Source organism: Lygodium microphyllum, chromosome 20 (assembly GCF_053477565.2).
Source record: "Lygodium microphyllum isolate KBCC chromosome 20, Lygodium_microphyllum_v1.1.10, whole genome shotgun sequence".
NCBI lineage: Eukaryota > Viridiplantae > Streptophyta > Polypodiopsida > Schizaeales > Lygodiaceae > Lygodium > Lygodium microphyllum.
Window position 1 is genome coordinate 129,684,978 of NC_141154.1, and position 23,075 is coordinate 129,708,052.

Consider the following 23,075-nt stretch of genomic DNA (forward strand, 5'->3'; position numbering starts at 1 on the left):
CTCTTACTGGAAGAGTCAAATATGGCAGGTTTTGGTGAAAAAATCTCAAATTAAGCCACTTCGGTTGAGTGGGGAGCAGCCTGAAACTATGGACAATGACGACTGGCTTGAACTTGATGAGCTATGCAAGTCCACGATTATATTGTCTCTCACTGAATAGGTACATTATAATGTATTTGAGGAAGCACAGAGTGCATGGGATCTATGGAATAAGATCAAGAATCTTTATGATAAAAAAAGTCCCGGCGAGTCAGATGTACTGGTTGAAGCAGCTTATGGATCTGCGCATGAAGAATAATGAGACTATGTCTGCTCACTTGAGCCAGTTCCATGCTATACTGAAGAACCTGACTTCGCAGGATATCACCTTTGGAGAGGAAGTAACTCCTCTTTTCTTGCTTGGGACTCTGAATGAGTCATGGGATGTATTCCGCACTGCTCTTTGTGCCTCTAGTGCTACTCTAAAATTGGCAGATGTTGAGAGTGGTCTTCTTCAGGAAGAGGTGAATCGCAAAAACTTGGATGCCTCTCGTGGTAGTCATGCTTTGACAGTTAGAGGCAGGAATGACAGGTATGACCGTGGTAATGGCCGAGGCCGTGACTCGCAGAAGGGTCGGTCTAAATCTCGTGGCAAGTCGCGTAGTAAGTCGCGTGGGCGCAATGCAAATGTCACTTGTCATCATTGTGGAAAAAAGGGCCATATTAGACCACAGTGTCATGAGTTGCGCAATGAGAAGCGCAAGGATAAGGGGAAAGATAAAGTGCAGGAGAAGTCCTCTGATCGCAGCATAGTACCTGCGAAGTCCAGCATCAAGATTGAGGAAATTAATGTCACGCAGACTGAGGAGTCCGATGGTGGTGATGAGTTTATACTTGCAGCTAGTTCTTCTGATGCTTCACACTTGACTGAGACATCTAGTATGTATGCACAGTGCTGGTTATTGGATTCAGGTGCATCCTTCCATGTGACGCCTTACCATGAGTGGTTTCACTCTTACCGTACTGTATCTGGATCAGTCAAACTTGGAGATGACAGGTCTCTTGATATTGTGGGCTGTGGAGATATTCAGTTGCAGTTTTCCATTGGCAGTTCCTTTTTGCTCAGGGATGTACGTCATGTACCTGCGCTTACGCGCAGTCTTATGTCTGCAGGACAGTTGGATGATGCAGGGTTTCATGTCTGTTTTGGGGATTCTGCCTGGAAAATTACCAAAGGCAGACTTGTGCTTGCTAGAGGCGCCAAGGCTGGTAGCCTCTATCCTCTTGTTGTATCTGGGTCTTCTGTAGACCATGTTTTGACAGTGGGCTCTATCCCACATGTATCACTTTGGCATGCCCGTTTGGGGCATATGTCTTTGAAGGGAATGAAAATGTTATCTGGTTTGCAGTATCTTCCGCCTTTGGACTATGCACGTTTTGACTCGTGTGATCATTGTCTTTATGGTAAGCAGAATAGGTATACGCATAAGAAATCGGGTAGGCCACGCATGAGTGAGCCCTTGGGATTGGTGCATTCTGATGTTTGTGGGCCTATGCCTTGCATGTCTATGGGTGGCACGAAGTACTTTGTTACCTTCATTGATGATTTTTCTAGGAAAGTGTGGGCTTATCCCATAAAGCAAAAGTCCGATGTCTTGGCAGTCTTTCAGCGTTGGCTTGCTCTTGTTGAGAACCAAACTGGGTATAGGCTGAAATGCCTTAGGACTGACAATGGGGGAGAATATGTCTCACGTGCTTTTGAGGAGTTTTGTGATGACAGGGGTATTAAGCATCAGTTGACTGCCCCTTACACCCCACCCCAGAATGGTTTGGCTGAGCGCATGAACAGGACTATTCAGGAGCGTGTGCGCTCTATGCTTAGCCATGCAGGCCTACCCCAGAGTTTTTGGGCTGAGGCAGTTAGTACGGTAGTGCATGTCATAAACCGATCGCCTTCCAGTGGATTGGATTTCCAGGTTGCAGAGGAAGTTTGGGCTGGTAAGCCACCCTCTTATGCGCATCTCCGTGTCTTTGGATGTGAGGCATTCTGCCATGTGCCCAAGGACAAGAGGAGTAAATTGGATCCAAAGATCATTAAATGCATATTCCTTGGCTATGGTGAGTCAGGAGAGATGGGCTATCGCCTATGGGATCCGCAGGCGCAAAAAATAGTACGCAACCATGATGTCGTCTTCCATGAAGACAAGATGCACAGGCAGCCTGAGAAGGTGGTTGAGATCCGCAGAGTGATCTTTCAGGAGGAGCCTAGAGCTCCAGCACAGCCAGTAGTATAGCCTGCAGCAGTTCCTCCACAGGGCTAGGGTGTTGGACAGGCAGTTAGACATGCAGCAGAGCCTGTGGTGAGACGGTCTGCTAGAGACAGACGTCCACCTGACAGATTTCAGCCCTCTATGCATTATGTTTTGGTTACAGATGCAGGAGAGCCTTTCACTTATGATGAGGCTATGCGCAGGGGTGACAGTCACTCCTGGGAGAGGGCTATGCAGTCTGAGATAGACTCCCTGCATAAGAATGAGACTTGGGATTTGGTTGCCTTGCCTAAGGGCAAGAAGGCTTTGCCATGCAAGTGGGTGTACAAGCTGAAAAGTACCCCTGGACACCCCAAGCCGGCATACAAGGCTAGATTGGTAGCAAAGGGTTTTAAGCAGGAACATGGTGTGGACTTTGATGAGGTCTTCTCTCCTGTGGTTAAGATGACCACCCTGCGCTTAGTCTTGGCTTTGGTTGCACAGCTTGACTTAGATCTATATCAGATGGATGTCAAGACGGCTTTTCTACATGGGGACTTGCATGATGAGATCTATATGGATCAGCCTAAGGGCTTTGCAGAACCTGGTAGGGAGCACCTAGTGTGCGAGTTGAAGAAGAGCTTGTATGGCTTGAAGCAGGCACCTAGGGAATGGTATCATAAGTTTGATGCCTTTATGCAGTCACAGGGCTACAGCAGGAGTGCTATGGATCCGTGTCTTTACACGAAGAAAGCCCGTGATGGTAGTTTGCTTATCTTGGTACTCTATGTTGATGATATGCTGATAGCAGGGAAAGCTCATGATGAGCTAGATGCTCTTAAATCTCAGCTGAAGAAGAGCTTTGAGATGAAGGATTTGGGACAGGCCTCACATATACTTGGGATGCGCATTAAGCGCGATAGGCATCAGGGGCTTTTGTATCTCTCACAGCGGGAGTACATTCATAAAGTCCTTGAGCGCTTCCGCATGCAGGATGTAAAGCCTATTGGCTGTCCATTACCTTCTTATGTGAAGGTATCACAGGCCGATTGTCCGCAGACAGATGAGTAGAGGGCCAAGATGGCCAAGATCCCTTATGCTTCAGTCGTGGGCAATTTGATGTATGCCATGATAGCCACTCGTCCAGATATTGCGCATGTAGTTGGTGTTGTGGCACGCTATATGGCTACACCTGGCAGCAGACATTGGGATGCCGTGAAGGGTATCATGAGGTACCTGAAGGGCACAGCAGATATGTGTATTTGCTATGGCAGCCAGGATACAGGGGTCGTGGGGTACACTGACTCCGATTATGCAGGACATGCAGATAGTAGGAAGTCCACTTCTGGCTATGTATTCACCTATGCTGGAGGGGCTGTCTCTTGGATGTCCAGGGTTAAGAAGTGTACGGCTTTGTCTACCACTGAGGCCGAGTATGTTGCAGCCACTGAGGCTTGCAAGGAGGCCATATGGTTAGGCCGTCTAGTTGCTGACCTTGGGATTGATGCTACACCTACACTACATTCGGATTCTATGAGTGCCATTCAGTTGGCTAAGAATTCGGTCTTCCATGCGAAGACGAAACACATTGAGGTGAGGTATCACTTCATACGTGGTGTCGTGGAGGACAAGTCTGTTGACCTTGTCAAGATCTCCACTGACAAGAATCCTACAGATCTACTCACGAAGAGCCTCACTACTGAGCGCTTTGCCTTCCTCAGGAGGTTGATGGGCGTTGAATGAGATGTCGCCTTTCCTCATCCCTTGTCCCTATGTACATTTGTACTGTCTTGTCTTTTTTCTTTTCTCTCTCACTAGGGCAGATTCGCCTTTAAGTGGGAGGTTGTTGGGGGTAAAGGCGCCTCCGTCGTGCCGCCCCGTGTATTACTACACTGACAGTACCTGCCACTGCACACTGCAAGTGGCAGGTGCCTGTCACGTCACTTTATTCTTTATTCTTTTAGTGACAGTTTGAATAAAGGAAGGCCCAATCACACATTGTGACTGTTGGAGTTCCCATTTCTTGTCTCTCTCTTTCTTGCTCTTGCTCTCCCGCCATAGCTCGCGTGCAAGCTTCGATCCTTCTCACCTTTCATGTATATCCAATTAGGTTAGAATCTCCCATTGGAAGGAAAGTAAGATACAGATAGAGCAAGCATTGCTCAAATACATCAAGTACATATCATCATACATCCAACATCCAAGTAGGATACATCCGGAGCATAAATCCCAAAGTAGCCGAAGTCCATAAAGCATAAAGTACTAAAGCTTCCAAAGTTGAGTAGCTTGCAACCGAATAGAGTGTCCAAGATCTCCAAAATGCTCAAATGCAATCACAGATGAAGCCCCAAATGTCAATCACAGACATAGACATTCCAAGTAGCATCCATTTCTGACATAAGCATCAAAGCATGAAGCCTAGATGTCAAGCATAGACAATAGGCATAAACTATCACAAAGAATGCCAGTTGTAGTCCCATGCTAGTTAGCGTAGACCAAAATAGAGCTTAATCACTGCTCAAAAGCATTCAAAAACCAAAATAAAGTATTTTCCAACCTCCATATACATTGATATGGTCAAATGAATCACCTAAGAAGCACCCGTAAGCAATATGTAAAGTATACATTGACCAAATAGGCTTCAACCTAGGTTATTAAAAAGCCATAAATTCATTGTAGTAAATCAGTCCTCAAATCAAGCTCAAAGCCACCTCAAATCATGGGCATATGATATACCAGTGTACTAGCATCAAATGGTACACATCATTAGTGCATATAGAACACCTGAATCATAGGCAGGAGCAAATAGGCATATAAATCCCTGTTAAAAGAGGTTCAACCCTGCTATATAAGCAATGAATACACTATCAAACCAAGCTATTTTAGTACCAAAATCAGCTCCAAGTCCAACCCATAACATGGGCATAGCATTCCCAGACATGTAGACATCATCCTAGCATAATCGGGCATCTTAAGACCAACAAAGCTGACCATAGAAGCATCAACTAGGGTGTTGTTTGTATTTCTAGCCAACAACCTCAACCAAAATAGAGTAAATGAAGTGGTTAAATCAACTCCAAGCGATGACATAGCATCTTCCAACATATAAGTATCAATTGAGAGTAATTAGGCATCATCCAACCATGGCAATGAGTGTACACATCAAAGGTAAGTGTTGTCATGTTTTATAACGGTCCAAAACTAATGTTTAATGCTCAAATCAAATGCCAAGAGTGGAAGGATCAATGCCAAGCATCAAAACCAAGTGTATAAGTGCTTGTATAGCTACCCAATGAAGAAGATATGCTGTAGGAGATGAAAAACGTGAGCTGCTACTAAAAAAGGTCATGTTCCACGCAACGTGATGCTAACTAGCAAGGTGAGGGCTATGGGGGGACTGCTCCAAGACTTGCTCGATAAGGCTCAAAGAGTGACCAAGAAGAATGCGATCGATAGGAAAGCTTGAATGGAGTGGCTATGGCTACCAACAAAGAGATGACTATTGTAGGTATTCAAATGGAAGCTGAGAGTGTGCTAGACCAAGCTCAAGCTCACAAAGAAGAAGGCTCTGATACCAATTGAAGGGAGGTGAGCCTTGAAGTGGAAGCATGAGCAGGAGTAAGAGCTAGGTGGAAGGAGAGAGAGAGAGAGAGAGAGAGAGAGAGAGAGAGAGAGTCCAAATGTGGGAACTCCAACAATCACAATGTGTGATTAGCTTTCCCTTTATTCAAATGTCACTAAAAGAATAAAGAATAAAGTGATAGTTTGACAGACACCCCCCGCCTGCAATGTGCAGGTGGTGTGGGTACTACCAGTGTAGTAATATACAGGCGGCTAGGTAAAGGCGCCTTTATCCCCAAGAAATGCTTCCTCAGAAATATGGCAACATAAGAATATCCAACTATTCAGAAGTGTACCAAAAGACTGATCTCCTTGAAACCTCTACAGTACATCAAAGGACAATGTTTTTGCTCATTTACAATAAAAATGTATGGGTAGTATAATAATCTATGTAGGTCAATGATTGCTAAATCATATACATCAAAGCTCTACTCAAATAACACTTGTTGCATATAATAATAGGTAATAACACCTCCAAAACTCTAAAATCTGCAATTTGCAACCTGTATCAAATAACTTGCAATTTAGAACTACTTGTTTCTAACATTTTTATTACTGCTTACCAATGCTTGGCAACCTATATACAATGTCTCTATAATGGACAATGTTATCCTTGACTCATTTTATAGTTTCTCAATAATGTAATCCTTGACTCATTTTATAGTTTCTCAATAACTTATACAAACTTGTAGAAAAGATAAAATACATGTGTAGCACTTACAAGTCAAAAATGGAGCCCAAAACAATATCAAATCAAATATCATCCAAAATGGAGACTATGAAGATTTCTATAAGGAGTGCTAGCTAGAGGCTTCCTTCTATTATAATACCAATTGTTGGATCTACAACAAGAAAAATGGAGTTTGTACACCGAGTGAGAGAAAGAACACTATGTTTGTGGTGACTCCCATAGCTCTCTTATGAGCGGCACCTTATTGTCTTATCACTTAAAAATAAAGAATAAGTGTGCATACATAGTTAAGGTTAGTGAATAAGACATGTGGGTGGCCACATTGGCCTTTACCCCAATAAGGAAGTGGGCCCAATGTCTAAAAGAGGCAACCGTTACTCATAAGGTACTCTTTTACTAGCATCCATATTTGAATAGGAGAATTGGAGGAGGAAAGAATGGAAGTACTAGATGAGTCAACTCTTGGTCATGTCCTCTAGTAACTTCAAGTAGTATGCCAATAAGAAAATCATATGGAGAGTGAGCAGAGACATGGTGTTTCAATCAATCTTAGTTTTGACAAAAGGTAGTAGTCAATTCTCATAAATTGTGGGTTTTTTTTTTGTTGAAGAAGGCTAAGTAATCACAAGTAGTTGCATGTGACCAAGAAAATAGGATCTACAAAATTAGTGGAAGTTTAAGTGAAAGCATTAAAGTATGGCACCAAGTCCCTAGGTTAGAATAAGATAGTAGTCTTATGGGTCCTTATTAGTATTGATGTTTGGAATCTGTTGGAAAATTATACTCCCCATGCTTCTTTGGTTCATATAAAGCACCATGCTACCTAGGGTAAGTGCATCATATTAGATTTCCTCTCTTCTTTGCATCAGTCTCTTGGCTCCATGATTGACGCACATGTGATTGTGAATGCTGGATCAATCAATTTCCATAATAAGCTAGATGTTTACATGTGTATTAGTCCTCGATTTAGGCATGTCGATGATATAATTGGCATCTTTAGTTTACTTTGGTTTTCTCAAAGAAAAAAAACTATAATACAATTTTCAAAAGGCTAGGAAATAAAAAAATGTGCATGTCAATGAACCATATATTCATTGAGTGATGCATAATGGATGAAAATGATAATAAAAGTAATGTCTAGGGCTATCTAGGGGTGTAATAAAGTATGAGGAGGATGCTACTTCGATATCAAATAGATATCATCCAATAACTCTCGTAAGGTATTTGAATCAAAGTAATGTCATGCTTGGTCTTATGGTAATGGCACACCTATATGCATGCATGTGCACGCATGCACGCATGCACGCACACACACACCAAAAAAATTGTATTAGTGTCCTCTAAAATGCCCAATTTTATATGGGACAAAGCATAATAACTCAAGGTTTTGAAGTGGATTATATTAGCATCCTCCTTTGAGATGCCTTGAGAGACCTCAAATACATGTATGATAAATAACCATACTTAAATTTGGAACAATCCACTTAAAAACCTTGATTTATGGTGCTTTGTCCTATATGCCTTTGGGCATCTTAAAGGATGTTAGTACCTCTCTCTCTCTCTCTCTCTCTCTCTCTCTCTCTCTCTCTCTCTCTCTCTCTCTCTCTCTCTCTCTCTCTCTCTCTCTCTCTCTCTCTCTCTCTCTCTCTCTCTCTCTCTCTCTCTCTCTCTCTCTCTCTCTCTCTCTCTCTCTCTCTCTCTCTCTCTCTCTCTCTCTCTGACATATACATATCTTTGTAAATTCTTTATAAGTTACATGAAAAAGCATGAGATATAGTAATGTAATGGATTTTTGGTTATGAGACTATGTGCAATAATTTTAAGATGACCTACAATTTTTGCATATCAATTTACACATCTCTCTCTCTCTCTCTCTCTCTCTCTCTCTCTCTCTCTCTCTCTCTCTCTCTCTCTCTCTCTCTCTCTCTCTCTCTCTCTCTCTCTCTCTCTCTCTCTCTCTCTCTCTCTCTCTCTCTCTCTCTCTCTCTCTCTCTCTCTCTCTCTCTCTCTCTCTCTCATATACATCTCTTTGTAAATTCTTTATAAGTTACATGAAAAAGCATGAGATATATTAATGTAAAGGATTTTTGGTTATGAGACTATGTGCAATCATTTTAAGATGACCTACAATTTTTGCATATCATATTTTGCTAGGGGTTGGCAATATTAAGTGGAGTTTTGTATTACCAAAAGAAGCTCATAGTAACTTGTAGAATTTCTTGAAAATATGTACATACAACTCAATGGCTATGTTTGCTCAAAGAGCAATAGGTTAGAGCAGAGATAAGTAGGAGTATGGAGGTATAGTTCCTTACTTTAATCTTTGAGAACCTTGCATCCCATATAGAAGACATGAGTTATGTTTATTTAGCTAGACCTATTTTAGACTGCCCCAAACTATAATTCATGTGCACTTTCTACCAAAACGCATTTGTAGACTCTGATTTATTTTAATATGATATTTGGGTTATTACAAAAGAGATACACGCTTCAAAGATTATTATCATCACATTGACAAATGGGACAATACTTTCTAACTCCCTAGTAAGAGCTTCTTGATGCTCTTATTCTCCTTGTCCCTCTCCATTATCCTCATTTTCTTTGTCAAAACCTTTGACTTACTTCATTACAAATGTTTTTTTAGCTCTTTTTCTATGTAAACAATCATTGTTATGTCTTGGTTCATGACGATGGTCACAAAAAATCATTTCATTATGATTCATCTTGTTTTTGAACTTGGACTTATGGTAGAGGGTTTCATGTTGAGGTACGATACTAGAATCCTACTTGGTCTTCAATCTCTTCTCTTCTTCTAAAGCTTTTACCAACTTGGGTGAAGGCATATTAATGAGTATACCTTCAATATAAGTGGATGGCATGCTTGTTGGATCGATTCTAGTTTTGGAGTAGATCATTCAATTGCTTTCTAGTGGGAAACATGTGTTGAACATGGGCTATTAATGTTGTGGCAATAGTGGTGCACTAGTGGGTAGAGAAGCCTTGCACACCGCGGTCTCCAATGATGACATTGAAATGGTAGCAATATTAAATTTGAGTATCTAACCTCTATCTCATAATGAAGATAGAATTTCAATGAGAGGTGTTAGCCATAAGACCTTTAGTTGATAGACAACAAACTAACAATGGTATCGCAGGGAATGATATTGTAGATAAGGATTATGTATCAATCCGAATTTGTGCTCACAAATCTTACATGATCTAACATACAAAATCTAGGCAAGAAATAGAGAGTACACAACAAATAAAGAATGACTAGATTTTCCTTTAACTCCAAAAAAACAAATACAAAAATGGATCTATCCATGTTGGGATAAAGGGCAATGCCCATGTCCGCCTGTAATAGCCAGGTTGTACATAGTACATATACCTATCTAAAATCATTATTAAGGTACACTCTTCAGGACCACAAATTGTGTGTCTTTATCTCTTCTCTCTCTCAACATGTATCTCTACATAGAAGCTCCATTGCAGCCAATTCAACAAAGTGGTATCAGAGCTTGGTTAAGGCAATCAGGAGCTTGGCATTTCTTCAAGTGCAGGAGCTTGAAGTTGAAGAAGAGTTCATTGTGAAGAGTTTGCAGGTAGCATCGAGGTTTGAAGCTTCTTCTTGAAGCTTGAAGCTTCCCTCTTCATTTGAGCTTGTTGGCAGCCATCATTGGCCATTTGGGGACCCTCTCCATCATCTTCAGTACTTGGACCAGCATTCCAATCTCTTTAGGGCTAAAGGCATCATCAACGTGGGTATGCAGATCTGGTTTTTAGCATGCTCAGGACCTACAACATATGCTCCTCTTCATTTGGAATCATGGTTGTGCTCAGACTTTGCATCTAATGCTTAGCATTGAGCATTGAAGTGTAGCATTACACTTGGGACTGATATACATTCAGCTTCAAGTCTGAAATACACAATATTCAGATTTATAATAAAATAGGGCAGCACCTACTCTCTTGATATTGATGCTCATATGATAGCACAGCTAACCTTGGCAAGGATTTGGCTCATTTTGCAGACATATTTGGTTGTTAGAATAACAGGGTTGAATGACATTTTGACTGCATATACATTATGTCTTGCCTTCTAGACTTGGTTTCAGGCATTCTAAAACAAGTATCCATGCTTATGGTTGATGTTACATTCTTGGATTTGATTTCAGAATGCATTTAAGCAGTGATTAACACTCATTTTTGGATCAGCTTTACCTATAGGTCTATTGTTGTACATTCAAGACAGTTTCCTGCATATTCAAGACATCATACCTCACTGTCAAGAATTTTGATATGTTTCTATGCAAGAACATTATGGTAGCTTTACATGATCTTTAGAGCTCAATCTCAGTCAGTCTAAGAGGTTATTTCAATTCTAAATTTTCATGACAGATTTTTTATGAATGTTAAGACTGCACTCCTGAATTGCAGGACGTCCACCTGCATTGTCAAGAATTTTAGAACGGCACTCTTGAAACTGCAGGATAGCCACCTGTATTGTCAGGAATTTCAGGACTGCACTCTTGAATTGCAGGACAGTCACCTATATTGTTAGGAATTTTAGGATGGCACTATGTTTTTGACAGGAAATTGGTATGTTTACTGTCATTGAATGCTGTTGAGGCCTTTTGGACAATTAATTGATCTATGTTCTTACTACTACATACTTGGGGATATTGCATACTACTGAGTGGATTTTGGAGCTTACATTGCTTGGCATTAGCTGTCATTTATTGTCATATAGTTATTTCACTGTGAATCATGGCTAGCAGCAATGACAATCATCTTATGCATATCAGGAAGCTTGAAGGAGCACATAACTTTGCAGTTTGGCAAAAGCAGTGCTATAATATCTTGTTGCAAAAGAAGTAAGCAAAGACAATTAAAGTAAAGGAAACAAAACCAATTGATGTAGAGCACGACAATTGGGATGAGCTGAATGAGCTTGCACACTCAACCATTGAGCTATCGATTTCTAATGCCTTGCTATTTAACATTGAAGGGTTGGATTCCGCTTATGACATTTGGAAGTGACTGGAAGACTTATATACCCAAAAGAGTGCTACAAGCAAAGTCTACTGGTTGAAGAAACTCATGGATTTGCATATGAAAGAGGGTACTGCAATATCTACTCACCTTAGTGAGTTTAACTCCATTTTGAGCCAGCTTGCCGCTTTGAAGTTCAATATTGATGATACGTTCAAAGCTATGTTCTTGCTTTGCACTCTGCCTAGAGAGCTAGGATACCTTCAGGAATACTATGAGCAATTCTAATGCTATGCTTTTGTATGCAGATGTAGAGAGTGCTCTACTCATGGAAGAAATAAATCGGCAGAACAATGCATCCAGTAAGTCTTCAAGTGCTTTACATGTTAGAGGCAAATCACATCAGAAAGGCAAATCTCGTAGCAAGGGACGTAGTAAATGTTGAGATATCGAGCTCCACTTGTGATATGCCAGGGTGACCATTGTGCATTTATGTCACCGACTTGTTAGTTGCAGATGCGATTGGTACACTGCCCATGAATAATAGCTAGATGACAGCTATCCTTATTTACTCTAGTTCGTGGTTCAGTTAGTATGCTACCTTAGTTAATTGAGTTTGGTTTGAGACCCATATATAGGGTTCTTCTATTTCTTTGTATATGAGTTCTTTTTGGCTTACACAACTAAGAAGAGGAAAACTGTTTTCAGCCTCCACCTTTGTGTGTATTTCCCCCATTGTGCAAGCAAGAAAGCTACAAGTGAGACTCCTTCCTTCTCTCCCACAATCTTGACATGGTATTAATGCCTTGTTCGTGGTAAGGAGCTCAAGAAAGCAAACCAAGTACGCAGTGTTCTGGTAAGAGGATCAGTGTTGCTTCCATTTTTCTGTTTTGGGAGCAAGTCTCTGCAGAGATAGCACAGTCGGAAAGTGCAAGAGTGCATTGTCTCAGATTGAGACGTCCTTTGCGGTGTAGCTCTGTTTTTTTGATTTGAGGCCATTTCGGGGCCTGTTTTGGAGGCGGAAGTTTTCTGCACGCACTCGGGAAAAGGCCCTATTTTATACTATGCGATCACTGTTCTATAGGTCAGTGAAAAGTTACTGTAGAAATTGCATCGTATGCCTGTGCGCAGAGATATTGGGAGTTACAGAATCATCCTTGTTGCCTGTTGATGCAAAATCATCACTAGGAAGTGACTGTGTGGTCAAATACCACTTTCATCAGTTTTGCAGATTTGCCCTTGTGAGGCTGAAGCTGTGTTCTTTGCAGTGATAGAATTTTTTGTAGTGTTCTGTAATGGCGTCTGATTCTCTTTCACAGATTGTCACTGAAAAGCTTGACAAGAACAACTTCAAAGCATAGAAGTTTAGAATGACGAATTTCCTTATGGGAAAAGGATATTGGGAATTCGTTGCAGGAAATGAATAAGAACCAGTTCTTCCTGATGTTTCCAATCAACAGCAAATGCAGGCATTTAAAGCATGGCATGAGAGAGCTAGGAAAGTTATGTACTGGTTGTCTATCAGCATTTCAGACTCTATGATTGTGCATATTCAAAATGCAAGTACGCCAAAGGAGGCATGGGATACTTTGTCAAAAATGTATAGCACAAATACGCAAGCCACGAAAATGCAGCTCAAGCAAGAGTTGCACAATGTGCAAAGAGAAAATATGAGCATCAATGACTACCACATGAAGGTGAAGAAAATTGCAAATGCACTTGCTTTCATTGGGTCGCCAATGGAAGATGATGATTTAGTTTCTGTGACCTTGAATGGTCTAGGAAAGGATTATGCACAGTTCCAAACATCCATTTCCGTCCATGAAAGATTTCCTGATTTTGAGGAGTTGATTGCTCTTCTAATTTCTGAGGAGCAGAGAAATGGTGGTGCATCTTCTTCAGAAGGAACTTCAAAAGAAGCTGTCTTCTACTCAAATGCTGGAAGAGGTAGAGGCAGAGGTAGAGGAGGCCGATCTGGAGGCCATGGTAGAAATCAGAATATGCAGCAAACTCAAGAAAACCAGTCCTATGGAGGAGAACGTGGTAACTCTAGAGGCAAGGGGAGCCAAAGAGGTCGTGGTGGATGGCAAAGAGGCCAAAATGCAAACAGCAATGTTGAATGCTACTATTGTGGTAAAATGGGTCATATGGCTAAAGACTGCTATAAAAAGCAGAATGACATCATGAATGAAAAATTGCAATAAGGAAATTATGCATCTTCTAGTAGACAGGGTGATGACAGAAATGAGCATTTGTTTATGGTGTAGCACATGACCAATTCTGTGACAAGTGCAGAAGAAATCAACAATGTGTGGTATGTTGACTCGGGTGCATCAAACCACATGATAGGTCATGCAGAATGAATGCAGAATGCAAGGAAAATGGAAAAACCAGGATTTGTGGAGACTGGTGATGATACTGCACATCCTATTGTGCAAATTGGAAAAATTCATTTGTCTATGCAGGATGGAAAAAAGAAATACATGTCGGATCTATTTCATGTCCCGAATATCACTAAGAACCTAGTTTCTGTTGGTCAAATGGTTGAGCAAGGCTTGCAGGTCAGCTTTAATTCTCATGGATGCTTTGTTGAGGATATGAAAAATAAAGGTCGCTTGATAGCAAAAGGAAAAAAGAAGGGCAGAATGTTTACGTTGGATGCAGACATGCCTGAATTGAGTGCAGCAATGTTTGCACATGGGACCGGTGTAGTTGCAGATATTGATATCTGGCATAAATGCATTGGTCATGTTAATGTACAGTGACTTAAATCAATGCAAGCCCAAAATATTGTTGCAGGATTGCCTAAATTCAAGGTTGCAAAAATGCATAAGGTATGTAAAGCCTGTCAATTTGGAAAACTGGCAAGGAAACCATTTCCTAGACATGTTCAAGAGAGTAAGAAGCCATTGGAATTAATCCACTCTGATGTGTGGACTACTAAAGCTGCATCTCTTGGAGGCTGTCATTATTTTGTCACTTTTATTGATGACTATAGTAGAAAACTTTGGGTGTATTTTATGAAAAAGAAAAGTGAAGTTTTTGAGCATTTCAAAACTCTTAAAGCTATGGTTGAAAAAGAAACATGCCTGCAAATAAAATGCCTAAGGTCAGATGGAGGGGGAGAGTACCTCTCAAATGAGTTTGCAAGGTTATTGCAGGAGCATGGCATAAAGTAGCAATATTCATGTAGTCATACCCCACAACAAAATGGAATTGCAGAAAGAAAAAACAGGCATATTGGAGAGGTATCTCGTGCCATGCTCAACGAAAAAGACTTGCCATATTTTTATTGGGCTAAAGCAATTGCTACAGCAGTCTACATAATGAACAGGACTCCCACTGTGGCAATACATACAATGACTCCAGAGGAGAGGTATACTGGTAGGAAACCAGATATTTCTCATTTGAAAATTTTTGGTTGCATTGCCTATGTTCATGTGCCAGATGAGTTAAGATCCAAGTTTGATCCAAAAGCTGAGAAGTGCATCTTTATTGGTTACTCTCTGCAGCAAAAAGGGTATAGATGCTATAACCCTTCTACTAGTAAGTTTACAGTGAGCAGAGATGTTGTTTTTTATGAGATGAGTAGCTGGTATAAACCAGCACAGAATTCACAACAGCAGTCACAAGATATTAGTGGACCTGGAGCGTCCTCTAGCAGTGGTTCACATTCTTTGCCATGGACACGCAGATTGAGATCATGAGAATCTTCTCAAAGCAATGCAGATAGTGGTATGCAGGTATCACGAAAAGGAAAAGAGAATGTAGATCAGCCCATGTTTGATGTGAATGCAAGTCACTCTTATGTGGATGGTGAATCCAGTGGCTCAGAACAGAGCATTGATGATGAGTTGGGTATTCCTTCTATTGTTACACCTGGAGTAAGGAAGACCACGGATGTTTTGAGAGCACCTGGGAGTAAACCTACTTTGCGCAGGTCTACCAGAGCTAGGTATCCTGTGGATAGACTGAAATATGATGGATTTACAGACATTCACTATGCCTATATGGTTAAAGTGATACAGGAACCAGAACCCGCTTCTTTTGAGCAAGCCATGGGAAAAGAAAAATGGGAGAAAGCCATGGATGAAGAAATGGATGCCTTGGAAGTAAATGCTACATGGGAATTGGTACCTTTGCCTAAAGATAAGAATGCAATTGGTTGTAAGTGGGTTTATAAGGTGAAGCACAATGCAAATGGTTCTGTGAACAGATACAAGGTAAGATTAGTAGTCAAGGGGTATGCACAAATATATGGCATTGATTATGAAGAAACATTCAGTCCGGTTGCAAGGATGGCAACCGTAAGAGCAGTCATTGCTATGGCTGCATCAAAGGAATGGTCTTTACATCAGATGGATGTAAAGAATGCCTTCTTGCATGGTGATTTAAAAGAAGAGGTCTATATGGAGCAGCCACCAGGTTATGTGCATGCTGTTCATCCTGAGTTTGTTTGCAGGTTGAAGAAAGCCTTGTATGGCTTGAAGCAAGCACCTAGAGCATGGTCTGACAAGATAGGACAGTATCTTGTCACTATTGGCTTTCAGATTTCCAAGGCAGATTTCTCACTTTATGTGAGAAAAACAGAGAAAGGTATTATGGTACTTGTCATTTATGTTTGTGGGAGCTTTCGCTCAACCTCCAAGACCCACGGACCACTTATTGTTCAAGCGTTCCAAGCAAGCTCTCATGGCCATCTCTCACCTAGCCGACGCGCCGTCGATCCTACGAATGCAGTGAACTTACCTTGATGCTTGATCAAGTGCCCTCCTCTCTCTCACACTTTGGTAGCTCCACGATTCTTGATGCTAGCTCAAGCATCCTCAAGCCTCCTCCTTCTCCATGCCTCATCCTCCATAGCCGCGCGCGCAAGAGAAAAGAAGGAAGGAGAAGAGGAAAAGGTGGAGGAGATGGTGGAGAGCTTCACCCTCTCGATTCCTCACTCTCTCACCTGCTCACTCCCTCACACTCTCACACTCCCTCTCTCAAGAGCACACACAAGCAAGAAGAAGGAGAGAAGAAGAGAGGAAGAAGAAGACTAGTTTTGCCACACCAAAGAATGAGCTCTTCATTCACTTTTTAACTTTTTATACAAAACCCTACTTCCCTTTTGGGCGGTCATTCCCTTTTTCCCTTTTTTACATGGCCGGTCATAGCCCAGGCCCTGTTTCCCATTGTTATTTTCTCTTCCTTGCTTTCTTTTCACTACCCTTCTATCTTTACAAATAGCACGGGTGAGAGCCCGGCACTCTTTTACAAGATTTTAGAGTGCGCTTTTTATGCGTCTTTCCTTTTTATGGTTGCCTTGGTCTTTGACGGTTGTCCTTGCGCTTTTGGGCTTTTCTCCTTCTTTTCATTCCGTCGGGCTACCTTCTTTTCGCCTTTGCACTGCGTCTTCTCTGTCTTCTTTCGCTCTTGTCGTATTTGAGGTTAACATTGCCCCCCTCCTAGACGAGTGCCAGTCCCATAGCACTTACTGGCGGAGGGAGCAAGTGGTGGTAGGCGCTGAGGACTTCGGGGGGACCGGGGCTTGGGGTCTGCAGTGGCGACTGGGTATGCGGGGGTCGGTTGGGGATGCCACGTTGGTTGAGTTTGCCAGCTCGCTGGATGCCGGGTGGGCAATTAGCATGGGAGGTTGATGAAGAGTGAATGCCACTTGGGTTGTGGGTGTCGATACCTACAATTGAAAAACCTGTCAGGTGGTCTCTCCCTAGGGGGGGTGCTAGTCTCTGTATTGTGCGCAAGACTTAGTTTGGGAGACAGGTCGAACTCTGACCAAGCTGAGAGTGTTGTCCTGCACTTGAGGACCCAAACTGTGAATTAGTTCTGTGTAGGTATTATATGAGTGTCGTGCGTGTGCATACTTAATTATTACGTAGTTAGGAGACTGGGTGACGGGGGCCGCGTGGAGCAGGAGGGTGGTAATGGGGAGACAAAGTACACCCCAGTTTTTTTTTTTTTCTATGGTTACATGGGAGCAACAATACAAGGGATAATGGGAGTTCTACCCCTCATCATCCGAATTATGGGGGAGTGTGGGTGGAGGCCGGGGGGCCTTGTTGAGGAACTTCCGGCTTAGCAAGTAGCCTTTAGTATGGAGGCGGGTTTTAAGGGTGGTGGTGGAGAGAAAGGGGTGATTGCACTATGTGAACTTGCTGTCATTCATCTCCTCCAGCAGTGCAACACAAAAGGATGGCAAAAGGACAGCGCGCATCATGAAACGAGTCATGGTGGTGCTATCTATGGCATTGGGATCAAAATAAAGGGGCGGAAGATGGCGCTCTTGGGGTGCAGGTTCTTGGTGTACTAGTATTCTAATTAATCTGAGGTAGTTACAGGTGGTGATGAAGGCTGGGTCAGGACAAGAAGAGAATTCAGTAAGGAATTTATTTATGGAGCTGTACAAATCAGGCAGGGTGAAGAGAAGGGCGCTCCTATGGGAAGTGGAGTTGACATTGTAAATAATGGGAAAGTCAAACCTGCCGTGGATGGACGGGTTAAAATCCACTCCTACCCTTCGAGGAAACGGCATAAAGGTGGGATCGTTCCTTTCCGAAGGGAGGGTGTTGCAAAATGCCATCCACGCATCCAGGTTGACGTCAAAAATGTGCTGCCTCCAGGTAGGTTGGGAACTATATCCTTCCACGGTGCGGGGTACCTGGAGGACTTTGTCCTGCCAAAATTCGCGGTCCTCGGTCCCCCAAGCAGTTGGGTGGGCCTCACGCTCTTCTAACCATCTAGCCTTGAGCCGGGCCCCCATGGCGATGACATCCTCCACCAACTGAATGGGCAGCACCCTATTCAGAGCAGTGGGCAACTCGAAGCGTAGGTCGAAGGGGTCCCGGCTATACTCCTGCTGCTCCAAGATGATCATCTCAGCACGATACTCAGCGGGTGAGTCTTGGGTGCGCAGCGGGAACGGCACGGGCTGTTTCAGGGCGGGTCTGGCGTTGAGTTTTCTTCTTGCCTTCTCCACTAGTTCCTTCCTTCGAGTGGTGTGGGCGGCTCTTCGTTCGGCGGGTGCGTCATGGGGTGGCACTTCGGTTTGTTGGGGTTGAGGGGGTGGCGGGGCATATTCCTCGTCCTGAGGCCCTAATTCAAGCTCGGGCTCACCCCCTTCCGCTTGCTCCTCCTCCTGTGTTTTTTCTTCAGTGAACCCCAGATCATCCATTTCCTGTGTTGTGAGTCCTGCTTGTGCCAGACATTTCCTTTGTTCCTCCAGGCTCTGCGGAGGGCCTCCCAGTTGCAGTGGTACGTGCAGGCCTGCCGTAAGGGCCTTGCGTGCAGTGGTTAGCTTTCTCTGCAACTGATCATTGGTCTCTCCTGTTTTTGAGTGGGTGGTGTGGAGTAGCGTGTTGATGAAAGTGTGCTGCTGAGCCATCATAGCAAGTTGGGCTGCCTATGCTTGGTTTTCAGCCATCACTTTGTCGCCCTCAGCCTTGGCCAGCCGGCGCGCTAGGTCTCGCACTCTCTGCTCGTTGTGAATTGCCCACTCCTTTGCCCGCTTCTCCATGTCTTCCAGGCTCTCTCCTTATCGGAGGGTCATTGCCCTGAGCTATTGTTGTTGGGCTTCGAGCTCCTGGTGCAAACGGGACTGCTCTCGGTGCTATTCTCCAATCTGCTCGTTGAGTTGGTCCCGCATCGCCTGTAACCGGCGCACCTGTTCTGCCCGCAATTAATCCAGCTCTGCAACGTCTTCTCTGATTTTTTCGAGTTGGCTCTGCGCTTCCAAGTTAGTTGCAAATAGCTGGTCATTTCTGTGCTGAAGGTGGGCATTTGTCTCCCTTTCCCTGGTGAGACGTTCCATCAGAATTTTCCTTCGTCCTTCCCAAGTAGCATCGCGCTCCTTCAGGGTTTTCAGCTCCTCCACCTCCTTGGTGCTGGCTTCCTCCTTAAGCACAGCAATTTCTTTTTGATATTCTGTTATTTGTCTTACTCTGTCTAGTTGGAGGGCAGCTTGCAATTCACGCTCCGCTGCCAGCTCTTCCACCGCTACCCTCCTTTCCTGCCTGGCTGTTTGCAACTGCGTGAGCAGCTCCTTTACATAGTCATCATAGTGGCCTGCTGGGGGTGGAGAGTAGGGCCTGATCGTAGTAGTGGCAATCTCCTCCACCTTTAGTCTTTTCTTATCTGGCCCCTGCTCTAGCTCGGTCGCCGCTGCCCTTTTGGCCCCTGAGACTGGGGTGGCCTTGGCTGCTTCCTTTGACAATTCTTGTTCCACTAAGAATTGTAGCCAGGTAACTATATTGCTTTCATCTACCTTTGCGGTGTGCACCAGGGCGGCCGTGTCAGGGGGCGTCACCTTGAGGGGAGTGGCTTGTGCGGCTGGTGTGGGGGAAGGGGAGGCGGGTCTGATCGGTTCTTTTCCCTTCCCTTCTGTAGGAGGCGGCGGCACGGGTTCCGGTGCACCAGTGCTGAGGCTGGGCGTTTCAGATTCGGATTGGTATGCCCTGCCCGCTCCCTCTAGTTCTTCCCTACGCTGTTCCTCGATGGAGCGACGCGTTGCCAGCTCCAATTCTTCTTCTTCTCTCCTCCTTAGCTCTTCCTCAACTCTTTTTCTTCTTTCCTCTTCTTCTCTCACCGACTCTCTTCGGGCCCATTCGAGCTCCTCATGCTCTTTCCTCCTTCACTCCTCCTCTCTCTTTCCATGTAGGGCTTTGGTTCGTTGCTCCGCTTCCCTTTCTGGTGCCGCCTGGTGCTCTTCCTCCTTGTCGGTGTCCGTCTCTGTTTCATCCGACTGTTCGTCCGGCCGGGGCTGGGACTGCGACGGCGATTCGCCTCCTTTTCGCCGCCTCCCTGTTTGTCCTCTTCAGCACGTCCCTGCCCTATTGCCTCGTGGAGGATTGCAGTGAGGACACCTCCAAACCCTACGGTGGAGGCCTTGGAGGACGAGGCCTTGTGGGTCAATCGAGGCGAGAGGGATTCTCCTGCCCCGGCCCTTCCTCCTGTTGCCAGGGCCTTTGCTGAGGCCTCGATCGTCCTTCTCACGAAGCCATTGAGGTTTACCTCATCCAGTGCCTGAGCTGCGATGCTTTCGAGTAAAGGTACATTTATCCTGGACATGATGCTATTGTACCGTTGACTCGAAAATAGGGCATGCATCATTTTTGCCTGCAGCTGGATCTCTGGATCAGGGATGTCTGCCAAGTTGACTCCGTCGTTGGTGTGGACTTTCACCTTGTCCATTCCCAACATGGCGTAGACGTCCCTTTTCTGCTTCTTCTCCACCTTGTTCGGAAGTTCCAGAGCTCGTTCTACCAGTTCCAGGGTCAGCTCAACCTGCACCTGTTTGGTGGCTCCTGCGTCCCGTACTGTGATGGTGCCTCTGTTTTTGTTGAAGGTGCATAGGAACTCTGCGCACAGGGCATAGTCTATTCTCCGACCTACTGCTTCCAGGTACCGTTGCAAGTGGCATTGCTCCATGATCCGTCGCACTGCTGGCTCCTCAATAACCACATCTTTCAAATTGAATATATGGCGGAACTTCAGCTGATTGAATGCTCTGGTTTCCACTGTGAGGCCATATCGTGCCTGTTCCTCCTCCGAAAAAGGGAGTTTGCCCACTTTGTCTTGGCCTGCCATGGTCGCTACCTGTACATCCAGTCAACTCGCTCCTTAGTATTTTTGGCAACCAATTTGTGGGACAACCATAACAGATTTCATAATTTATAATCATGATTTAATTTTTTAAAATTATTATTATTATTATTTATTAATATTAATTATTAATTTTTTTTTCAACTTCTATCACCTGTTCCTGCATGGCATTTTAATTTGGAGCTTTTTCATGCGTGGTTCACTTTTAGTTTTAACTTTCATGCTTGGTTTGCTTTTTAGATTTGTTGATTTACTGCCCCACTATTCCTGCCCTTTCCCTGGAGGAAAAGAAAAATCCGTCCCAGGATTGGGGTGTGGGCTGCAGGTGGTCAGGTTGTTTTGAGGAGGAGCCAATGGTAGAAGTTGGGGTTATATTCGAGGTGTGCAGCGTGGTCCAGGTCACAGGGTCGGATGCCTACGTGGGTGATGTATGTGAGGACATCGGTAAGGAAATCTCCAGAGTTGATCCGACTTGCGATGTGGAGCTCTTCTTCCGTCAGGATACGATCGAGATAGGGGTGTCCTAAGATATGATCGTCCATGGTTCGACCTCGAAGAGTGGTTAACACTCGATACGAGGTGGGCGCGACGTATGTGGGATCATACTCGGCCGTCTTGATGGCTCGGCGTTGTTCGGCGTTGGTCATTGTGCGGCATCCTTCTGTTGCCCACTTTAATCGAAGAGTGTACCATTGCTTCAAGAAGGGAGATTTGGTGTCCACGAGGTGGGACAACCTTGCTGTTTCTTGGTTGATGAGGCTGGACACTGTGCGCGGGTCAAACGATGGGATGAGGCGTTGCCTAATGGCTTGCTCTTCGGAGACCTCGCGAGCGAGTAGCTCAGTGGCAGAGCGTGAAGCTTGTGCGAAGGCGAATTCGAAAGTCTCCCAAGAGCAAGGCATAGTGCGTACGTCCGTTGCAAGGGGTTCTGCTAACAGTCCCAAGTCTAGGTGGTCATAGTTAAGGGCCAGTGCCACAAAAGTGGCGTCGAGTTGTTTGATGCAGTCCACAACGTCAATCCATGTGTCCTCGGCGAGGTCCGCGGCCAGCGTTAGGAATGACTTCCGTTCATAGGAAGGCTTAAGGCCGTCGGGTGGTTGAGGTTTGTTGGGGCTAGAGGTTCGGTCGGCACAGAGCTGCCGGTGGGGGCCTGTTTAAGTCAGCGGCTCGGCCAACAATTGAATGGACGGGTCGAGGTTGGTCAGAGGGACTGTGCTAGGGCGGTCGGCAGGGCTGCTGGGCTGCGGGCCAGGGTGGTTGGGTGAGACCGCCGGCAGTAGTGGCCGGTGCTTGGGCCGTTGGGCGTGTATGACACCTGTGGAATGACTCTCAAGGGAGTCGGATGACTGGGATGGATTGCACGATTCATGGTCTTGAAGTGTCTGAGGACCGGACTTTGTGATTGGCGTAGGAGCAGGACCTGTGTCAATTGGGATCTTGGGGATCCACAGCAAGGCATTCCCTTCATAGTAGCCTTGTGCACGCAGCAGGGTTTTAGGGACCCATATTTTCTTAACCACGCGGCACTTGTGATGATGGCGTTTTGGTCTTCTAGGTTTAGGTTTGTATGTGTTTCGCGGATCTGCACGTCTAGTTGTAGAGACTGATCCCGCGGCTTTTTCGGCACCCAGTGCAAGCGAGTCTGTTGGGGTTTTGCCTTAGGTTTGGTGGGTTGCGGTGCATGGGGATCTGGGTGTAGTAGATATGCACGGCCTTCTTTCTTAGTCCTTTGTGCAACTATTTCTAACGGTGGTTCGTTGAGCAAGGCTGGGGTTACGAGGCGCTGGTTGAAAGTCGTGGTAATTGCCACATTTCCGATTGTTAGGTGGATGCGTTGTAACTCATAATCAACATTGTAGCGGGTCTGCTTTTTAAAAGTTCGCCCGAGCAGTGACTCTGCCCCTGCCTCCCTGGCATCGGGTAGGACATAGAACAACATGGGG